The 10,788-nt window shown below is 35.1% G+C and overlaps 1 pseudogene; it reads left to right on the top strand.

Moving 5' to 3' along the window:
• Positions 1–453: 453 nt before the first annotated feature.
• LOC142855361 (bifunctional phosphoribosylaminoimidazole carboxylase/phosphoribosylaminoimidazole succinocarboxamide synthetase pseudogene) lies at positions 454–5,060 on the top strand (annotated as a pseudogene).
• Positions 5,061–10,788: the final 5,728 nt, after the last annotated feature.

Here is a 10,788-nt window from a genome sequence, read left to right as displayed (position 1 = left end):
ATGGAAATAAGTGAGAATACTGTTCCCAGAAAGCAGAGAGTTCAACATAATATCATTTAGCTCTTTATGGGAAAAGAACCCAAGAAAGGGAAGCATTGAAAGAAAGAAGATATTTCTTTGAGGGAAGTGAAGTTCCCTGCAAGCAGGGCATAATTCCAAAGCAAGAAAGATAAAAGTAGTTATCTGATTTGTCTTCAAAAACACTTCTGTAATATTAGTTTGTCCCATATGTGTTCTCACTGAGACTGGAAAAATGGAGACATTATTATGGTTTATGGTCTTATTAATAAAGTAATTTAAGAATTTTCTCAAAGGAACTGTTACCTACTTTGTGAAATTTTAAAAATAATACACTCCAGGACAGGCAAGTCATGAATTGTCAGCAGTTGCATGAAGAAGGGGAGTGTTGGGCTGAAAGTGGGGAGGGGTATCTCATTTAGATTGACATGAAGGATGAATATTGAACAGCCAGTTTATGAGGGAAGGTTTAATGAAAACGTAAGGAATATCAAACTATCAAAAGCTTTTGGAAAAAAAGCGAAAGTGAGAAACAAAGAAAGAAAAGGCGGAAGGGAGGGGCACACACACAGAGAATAAAAGAAAAGTTGACCTTTTGACTCTGAATAGAGGAATGACCCAGCCAATCACATGGCTGCCCAATTTGTAGAAATTGCCTTTTCCTGGAATTCATTCATTAGGAATTTAAGGTTTTCAATAAAATGATCATTCAGCAAGTGGTTGAAATATTGAAATATTCTTTTCTATGTCTTGTTAGTCTATTGAATGGAAGTACTTCCATGGTTTTTGCAAGCAAGCTCGTTATTGGTGTATAAAAGGACTAATTCATTCTTTAAGTTTAATTTTGTATACTGCCATTTGTTGAAAATTTTGATTATTTGTAGTCTTCTTTGTAGTCTTTGTGATCTCTATGTATAATATTAAGATATCTGTAAAAAGTCATAATTTGACTTCTTTTCTATTTGTATTAATTTGATTCCCTTCTCTTGTCTTACTGCTCTAATTAATGTCTCATTATTATATGAGCAAAGTGAACAGCCCTGCCATATTCTTAATTTTAATGGAATTGTTTCAAGGTTTTGTCTATTTAGGATAATATTAGTGGAGGATTTGTTATGTATAACCTTTATTACATTATCACTTGTTCCTTCAAATCCTATTTTCTATAGGACCTTTATCATGAAGACATGTTAGATTTCTGCCAAAGATTTTTTTCAGCATCTATTATGCTGATCATGTGATTTTTACTTTGAGTCCATTTATATGATATATTGCAGTACTGGCCTTAACTAAGATGAAATATTCTTGAATTTCCAGAATAATGTCAACTTGATCATGACAGAAACTTTTGATGAGTGCCTGTATTTAGTATGGTTTGCAAGTATTTTGTTGAGAATGTTATCACTCACTTAAATTAGAAGTCTTCTATTACTTTTTTAATCTCCTTAATTCTTAAGGGGATACATAAGATCAACCTAGATGCCCCTCAGCAGAAGAATGGATAAATCTGATACAATTACACAATGGAGTACTACTCAGTGATAAAAAAAATAATGACATTTTGAAATTTGCAGACAAATGGATGGATCTAGAATAAAATATTGAGTGAGGTAACCCAGAAAGAGAAATATAATATGTTCTGACTCATAAGTGGTTTCTAGATATAAAACAAAGAAAAAAACAGCCTATAATCTACAACCCCAGAGAACTCAGGCAACAAAGAGGACCCTAAGAGAGACATACATGGATCTAAATAGGTAGGAGAGAAAGTCAAGATCTCCTGAGTAATTGGGAGTGTTGGAGTCAAAGGATAAGACAGAAGGAGAGAAGGGAGAAAAGAAGGGAAGTTGAGAAAAAAAGTGTATAGGGCAATTAAAAACAATAAAAAAGATCATTCCTTAATGTAACTTTGGTGGCTGAGATCTGTTTGGGAATTCAACCACTCCCTTTGAATTTTCCATTTTAAAAGAGTTAGAGTTTCTAAAGTTTACCTTATAATTTTCTGATTTTTTGTGTATTGTAATGGTTACTTATACATATCCTCTTTTATTAATTTAGGTCTTTTTCTGAATTAAGGATTTGTCAATATTTTCTATATTTTGAAAGAATAAGCTTCTAGGTTCATTGAATCTTTGTTTATTTGAATATTTTGTTTTGAAGTCCTTGATTTCTGTCCCTTTAAAAGTTCTTTCATCTGCTGCTTTGAAGTTTGATTTGTTCTTATGTTTCCAGACTCTAGAGAATCACATTTAACTCATCTACCTATGTTTCCTCTGACTTTTTAAATGTAGGTATTTTATGTTGTAAAGGTTTTTCTTAGGATTGCTTTTAACATCACAATGTTATTTTGTCCATTTCTGGAGGAATTTTTGTTACTGTTTCTCTCTCTCTCTCTCTCTCTCTCTCTCTCTCTCTCTCTCTCTCTCTCCCTCTCTCTCCCTTCTCCTCCTCCTTCTTTGAAACTCTTTGGTCCATTAATCAGTTACTGATACATTGTATAATCTCTGTGAGGTTTTATAAGATCAAAAGATTTCTTTGCAATTGATTAAAATATATTGCATTCTATAAACCACTTCATTTTGATGTACCTTGGAACACAAGGAAAATAAAATAAAATCAATTGTATCTTTTTTATTGAAATTTATTTATGCATTTATAAGCATTTATTTCCTAAGGGTAGAAAGCTTCCATGAGATTTATCTCCTCAAAGGTTTACCCTCAGAAAGTCTCATTATTTACAACAAATTCATAAAATTTGGGATTGTGCTTTTATTAACAATGAGGTGTATATTTAATAAATAGATAAATCCCATTAACCTGATAAAATTAAAAAGAGAGAAACAATATTTGGAAAATTCTCTTTCTTTCTGAGTTTAATTTCATCAGCTACAAACTAGAGATACTGTATTAGATGTTCCCATGCATCTTTGGAAATCAAAGTTTCAAGATTTTTTTTCTGAATAGCTACTGTGTATTGCAGAAAACTCTCATAGTGAATAAATTCTGGGTTTTGACAATTGGAAGAGATGCTCTAAAAATTATCAATAAAAGGGATATCCCATCAAGATAATAATAAACTTTGATGCTACTGATTTTTGCTTCTTGACTTTGTTTTTAACCATTTTTCAAGTGGTAGGAAAGATCACAATTAAATTACGGATGCCCATCACTTAATGTTAGCTTCAGCTGCTAACTTTGTAAATTTAGACACAGCCAGTTAATGACATATTCTTTCCCTGTGATTCATGTGTAAACTAGAAGCACCAGAATTTCCATGAGGAAAAATCCCACTTACTATAGTTTCAGTGACTAAACCGATCAAATCTATTTCCTTCGCCTGTTGACAGGAGTTCTTACCAGAACTTTTAGTGAATCATGAATATTACTATTTTATCTAAAATTGACAATGTTTTAAAATGCCACAAATTTGACATATTATACATAAATTTTAAGAAAATTTACTTTTATTGGTCATACCAAGTTCTGTTGTGTTAACCTGTATACTGTGCATGGCACAGTGATTTTCCTTTAATCACTCATTTCTTCTGAAATCAGTTCCATTCAACCATGCAGGGTACATATATTTTAATTTAATTTCTATTTTTTTTAAAAAATGAAATTAGCTTACTAACCAGTGGGTTTTTATAAGGTGTTTGTACACAATCTTATTATTTGGTAACTCACTTCTTACTTGTTTTGTTCCCTTATCCCCTCATCCCCATGTCCTAGCTTCAACTATAATCATCTATGGATGCTCCCCATTTATTTTTACACTATGTGTGATTTGATCATCATACAAGTAATAAAAACACATGATGCCAAAATTAAAACAGAAACTTTGATCAATGGAAAAGAATTGATTAGTCACATGCAAGCTTCCATTCCTATAGCCCCCAGACTTTCTAAAAACACATTGGAGAAAAGATAGCATCTCCAAGTTTTGCTGGAAAGACTGAATATGCAGAATAATGAAACTAGATCCTTATCTTTCACTCTATATTAAACTTAACTCTAAGTGAATCAAGGTCATTGTACATGGGACGCAATTTACTGAAATTTCTTGAAGAAAAAAATGAGTACAACTCAACTTTTAGCACAGGTAATGATTTTCTGACTAGGAACCAAATATTACATTGATTGAGACCAACAACTGACAAATTATCACTCTTTTAATTCAAAAACCTCTAGTCAAGAGATTCAACCTTTCTTTCCTGCTCTATCTACACTCTCTGCCTACTTACAGATGAGTTAATGAACACTAGTAAAAAGCTCTGAGAGTAAAACAAAAGTATATGAATCATTAGATAATCCAGAAAGAATTCTCTTGCAGTCAAAGGACAGAATTATAGCAGGAAATGCATATGGAAAGAACCACCTGAAAGGCAATGCTGCCAACTCCAATAAACATATCAGCTGTATCATTCAGTTGTTACTGGGAGCATGTATCAAAACTGCTTTCACCAGAAAGTAAAGAGAGTAAGATTTTGTTGCACCCTATTATGAAAGATTCCAACTGAATGGGTGTGCCAAAGAATTCAACTGGTTCTTGAAAGAAATCTTGCTTTATAGAAAGGATGTAAGTTTTACTCACTGAAAGTAAAGATGCTCTTTTTTTAGGAAGATGCCAAGAATGATCCACAGTGGTCTGGGAAACATGAGTCATTCTGACCAAGATTTTTGAAATATTGGAGAAATCCTGACCACTCTAGAAATGTACATTGGTTGGTATGAAGATTTAATTTGGTGTTGATATAACTACTACCAAAGAGATTGTTCTTGTTGAAGTTATTGATAATGATGCCTAGAGACTCTGCTTGACAAATCTGAGCCAGCAGAAGAACAATCAGTTTCATCATGACCTCAAAAAAGGGACACTGGAAGGGTTCCAGATGATAAAGATAAACATTGGGTAGGTTGCAGAGAGAGAATCTTCTGAAATAAGCCATTTTATGATCACAATATTGATGATTTCAACTTCATATCTTGGTCACTATGAAAAGAAAATCAATAAGGTTTTTGTAGAAATTTTGAATCCCATGTGAACCTTGACTAACAACTCCCACAGAGAAGCCGATGAAACTTTACAGTTTAAAACAGAATATGAAGGGGACAGCATTTCTGTTCATGATCCTAGAGAAGCTATGCTTTTCTTTGGGTTCATTTTATTATTTAGCTTCTCTAGGATCACAAACTATAGGCTCAATGTCCTTTGTTTATGTCTAGAATCCTTTAATGAATGAGTACATACCATATTCATCATTTTGGGTCTGGGTTATCTCACTCAGTATAGTGTTTTCTATTTCCACCAATTTGCATGCAAAATTCAAGATGTCACATTTTTAACACTGAGTATAACTCTAATGTGTATATGTGCCATACTTTCTTTATCCATTTTTCCATTGAGGGGCACCTAGGTTGTTTCCAGGTTCTGGCTATTACAAATAGTACTGCTATGAATATAGTTGAAGAAATGCTTTTGTAGATGATTGAGCTTCTCTTGGCTATATTCCCAAGAGTGGTATTGCTGGATCCTGAGGTAGGTTGACCCCCAGTTTTCTGAGAAAACAGCACACTGATTTCCAAAGTGGTTGCACAAGTTTGCATTCCCAGCATGAATGGATAAGTATTCCCCTTACTCCACATCATCTTCAGCATAGGTTATCATTAGTGTTTTTGATTTTAGCCATTCTGACAGGCTTAATATAGTATCTCAAAATTGTTTTGATTTGCATTTCCATGATTTCTAAGGAAGTTGAAATGTCCTTAAGTATCTTTTGGCCACTTGAAATTCTTCTGTTGAGAATTCTCTCTTCAATTCAGTACCCCATTTTTTAATTAGGTTATTCAGCATTTTAAAGTCTAGTTTCTTGAGTTCTTTATATATTTTGGAGATCAAGCCTTTTTCTGAAGTGGGGTTGGTGAAGAACTTGGCCCATTCAGTAGGTTGCCTTTTTGTCTTAATGACAGTGTTCTTTGTTTTACAGAAGCTTCTCAACTTCAAGAGGTCTCATTTATTCATTGTTGCTCTTATTGCCTCTGCTATTGGGGTTATACATAGGAAAAGGTCTCATATGCCCATGTGTTGCAAACTACTTCCCACTTTCTCTTCTATCAGGGTTAGTGTCATCAGATTTATATTGAGGTCTTTAATCCATTTGGGCTTGAGTTTTGTGCATGGTGATAGATATGGATCTATTTTCATTCTTCTACAAGTTGACATCCAGTTATGCTAGCACCATTTGTTAAAAATGCTTTCTTTCTTCCAATGTATAATTTTAGCTCCTTAGTCAAAAATCAGGTGTTCATAGGTTTGTGGATTAATATCTGTGTCTTTGATTTGATTTCATTGATCAATGTCTTTGTTTTTATGTCAATACCAAGCTGTTTTTATTACCCTAGCTCTGTAATAGAGTTTGAAGTCAGGGATGGTAATGCCCCAGAAGTATATTTATTTTATAGGATCCATTTCTTTAAAGGAGTTTTTCACATCCTGTTTAAGGGCCTCTATTATTTTCATAATGTTTTGTTTAAAGTCGATTTCTTCTACTTCTTCTGGAATAGGGTGTTTAGTCTTCTTGTTGCATGTTCACTAGATTCTCGTGTTGTTATGTTGCTTTTAAGGTTGTTGCAGAAATTCTTGGACTGGCACCTGCCCATCTCTTCCTTCAAATGCAGCCAGGATCCTATTGGCATCTTGGCCAATCTTTGCTGTGACTGACTGTGTACTTGGGGAATTTCTTTGTTCTATCCTCTCTTAGTACCCCTCAGCACTGGAGCTGGCTGTGCTGGTGGATCTAAGCACCCCACAGATGGAAACGAGTGCGCAGGAACTCTTCCTGGGCTAAGGACCTCACAGACAATAGTGCAGGCTTGGGAGAGGCAGGGTCGTGTGGAACAATAAGCCTTGCAGCAGGAATTTTAGGGGCCCTATACTCCATTCCTAGACCATTTGTCCAGGCGGGCACATACTTACCCCTCTGGATGGATCTCTTTAGTACAGTGGGCCAAGGACCTCACAGACAAAAGAGTGGATGGGCACTAGCAAAGATTTTAATTGATTTTGCAAGCCGTATCTTTGTGTGGGATTTACTGTTTGTTTCCTTTGACATATAGAAGCTTCTTAACTTAAGAATCTTGACCATTGTTATTGTCTTTGAACACGTAGAGTCCTATTTAGAAAGTTCAGATTTTTATTCTACCCAAAGTGTTTACCCTAAGTTTCTCTTGCAGAGTTTTGATGTTTCAGAACTTACATTAGGGTATTTATTAAAACTGGAGGTGACTTTTTTTTTTTGTGTGTGAGATGAGAGATTATCTAGTTTGCTTCTAAAAGTGAATACTCTGTTTTGGTTTAATTTACATTTTAAAGGGGGTGCTATGTTTAATTGTTTGCTGGCAGTGTATAGCAGCTAACTTAAGAAAGTTTCTCCTGATTCAGTCATGATCATTTTGAAATGTCGATGTTCTGGGCCTTGCTGTGTGATCTCTGGATCTTTCAGTAAATGGAGCATTTGGATGGGGTTTGTGAGCAGACTCCTGCAGCTTGCTTAATGGTGACATGGACTAGCTGTGTGCCTGAGAAAGGGCTGAGTGCATGGCTCTCAGAAGCATGACTAGCTCTACCATGCTGGACTGGGCAGGCAAGCAGGAAGTTCCATATATATAATAGTAATGGTGCAGCTTAAATTTAAAGAAGTGCTTAGCATTTTATAAAGTGCTCCTAGACAGTAAAGAATTACAGATATGCAATAAAAACAAATCCAGATGAGTCATATTGTTAGATAAATGTATGTAGGCTTGGAAGAGACAGGAAAAGGAGTATAGAGAGTCATAAAATAAAGTTAATGCTTTAAAAAAGGGTAATGTCTTTAGAGAGACAGAATACAGATACTCATAGACTAAAAGGAGTAAAGAAAAATAAGCCACATAAAATGGAAAATTCAAAGAAATTCTGAATTATGTATATTATTGTGTTATCTTTGAATTTTTTGACTGTGAATGAGCTAAGTACAGAAAGGTATTTCATTGTATGGGCTGCTAAGCTAAACCAGCATGTATATAATAAAGGTATCACGACTTTCAAATTGACCTCTGGATATGTTGCTTTGAGAAAGAGGTTCTTCTCTTGTGTCCATAAAGGAGGAGAACCTGTGGATTGCTTCCAGACTGCCATATTTTAATGGAACAAGACCCCTCAAAGGTCACTGTGAACACTCCTAAAAATTACTATGCCTTACAATCAGCAGGAGGCAGTATGGAGAATACTCTGGCTATATTCCCAAATATTGTCTATAAATGTTTGTTTACATTTATTTAAAGGATGATGTGATACAGGTATGGATAATTTGCATTGGTATGGATCTTGGTTTATTGATACAAATTTAAGGTCAATTTCGTTATATTTATATGTATTTCTGATCTTAAGTTATTGTGATTGTGTAGCTCATTTAAAAATGTAATGTAAAATAAAGAAGTATAGGTTAATAAAGTCATCTATATTAGTCAAACTTATACTCATGTTTGTTAGATTTTCTATATGTACAGAAATATATTTCAGATTAATTGGCATTCTTCAAAACTTTCAAAGACTACAGAATATGGCATTTAATTTTTTTTTAAAGAACTTAGGGCTTTTCATGACAATGAGAGACATCTGTTCCTGGCAAAACCAATCTACTTCAAAAGGAAGATGGGTATCAAAGAAGTTCTTTATGGATTTGGTTAGTTATTTGGTCAAGAAACTGCTCTTTCTTAGGCTGCTTGATAAACTGGACATGCATGACCCACAGTGAAATGACTGCTGAACTTGCCTAAAGGTTAGACATTCCTTTGGGGTTCCTGCTACATGAAAGTCTGCCAGACATTCTGCAGGACACAAAAGAAAGTAACTGACAAACTGCCAATATAGGTGGAACTGTTTTTGTAATTTCTTGTTTCATGAAAAACTCTGCTGGATACCATGAGCCACTAGGCTGAAGATGGATGTCCAAATGGTACAGAAAAACTTTAGATGAATGTCCAGGCACAAGATGTCTCTGTCAATTCTAGAGTATTGGAAGTTACTTACAATGTGCTTCCTGTTTACTTAGGTAATATTATATCCTTCTGGAGTCTTTGATGGAGTTGAAGAATTTATAGTTATAGTTTTCCTTAGTTATGATGAAAGATAAAGAAGATATAAATATTGTAAATGTAATTCTTGTTTGATACCTGTTTTGTTATATGTAATTTTATTATGTTAAAGTTAAAACCTTTCTTTTTATTTAAACAGGAAAAGGGAGGTGATGTGGGAATCCCCTCTGTGTTCTGTGATTACCATGAATGAATAAAGAAACTGCTTTGGACATATAGCAATGCAGAACTTAGGTAGGCAGGGAAAGCTACGCTGAATGCTGGGAGAAATAAGGGTGGAGTCAGTGAGAAGCCATGTAGCCACTGCCAGAATCAGACATGTTGAAATTTTTCCAGTAAGCCACTGCCATGTGGCAATACACAGATTAATGGAGATGGGTTAAATGGATATATAAGAGTTATCCAATGAGAAGCTAGAGCAAATGGGCCAAGCAGTGATTTAATTAACATGGTTTCTGTGCAATTATTTTGGGTCTAAGTTTGCTGGACAGCCAGAACCCAACAAGCTACCTCCCTCCAACATTCCATGGATTTGAAAAAAGCATAGCATATCAAGTTGAGTTAGTACTATGCTTCTCCCTCTGCATTAAGGCTGGGTGAGGTAATTCATCATGGGAAACTGGTTCCTAAAAATATTTGTTATTGAAATTACCTGGCATGAGTGAGAAGAAAACACTAAACATGCACCAAAATCACTTAGGAGTTTATGTGGGGGAAGTTGTTCAGGCCTGGTGAGGGTGTTGTTCAGGGAGAAGGCTTGAATATGGTGCATCCAGCTTTTAAAGGCTGCTTAGTGCATGCAAACAGGGATGACGTGGCTATGTCATATTCAGATGACATGCACACAAGGGCTCTTGTATCTACATCATTCATAGGTGATGAAATCATGCCACATGTGGGCCCTTTAAGATCCCTGGGACAATTAGACACTTCTGCCTGAAGGCTTGTCTACACATGTGTGGCCCTATAACCATGAAGTGTCAGCCATTCTGTGGCTAAATCATAACATTCCACCCTTTTGTTCATTATAAAAATTTAGGGTCTTTAGGGTCTTTAACTGGTGGGAATGGGGCAAAAATTTGGGGGAGTTTAGAGTCTTTAGTGGGTAGGGAATGGGGCATTGTAAGTTCTCTCATGACTGCTTTCTGCTGATTTTGTGGCTATTGTCAAGTCTCTCGAGACTGCTTTTTACTAATTTTGTGGGCATCAGAGAATTGAGATGCTTGATCACGTCCTGGGATGGCTGATTACATTTTTGTTTTTTCCAGTCCCTGTTCAACTGGCTGGCTGGCACTTTGGACTTCACAATATGCTGTAAAGGTAGAAAATTATGTCTTGAAAAGGTTTTAGATCTTGGTGATTAATGGAGGAAAGTCCCAAGATGGAAGATAGAGGGGGACTGGAGGAGGGAATTTCCCAAGGGTTCTCAAGACCAGGAATGATAAGGGAAGAATTAAATGATATTCTGTCTGAGTCTGTTCCATTTACATAGGTCCAATTGACTCCGTGGAGCTTATAAAAAATGTTTGAAAGGAAATAAAAATTTTAGACATATTAAAAGCTTGTGATTACAATGGTATAGTATTGGAATAGAAGACAGTGTGGAGAATGGAGAAAACAAAGGAAATTATTAGAAAG

The sequence above is a fragment of the Microtus pennsylvanicus genome, chromosome 8 (assembly GCF_037038515.1).
Source record: "Microtus pennsylvanicus isolate mMicPen1 chromosome 8, mMicPen1.hap1, whole genome shotgun sequence".
Taxonomy (NCBI): domain Eukaryota; kingdom Metazoa; phylum Chordata; class Mammalia; order Rodentia; family Cricetidae; genus Microtus; species Microtus pennsylvanicus.
Note: the sequence above shows the minus strand (reverse complement) of the source record. Positions and strands in the feature narration are given on the sequence as shown.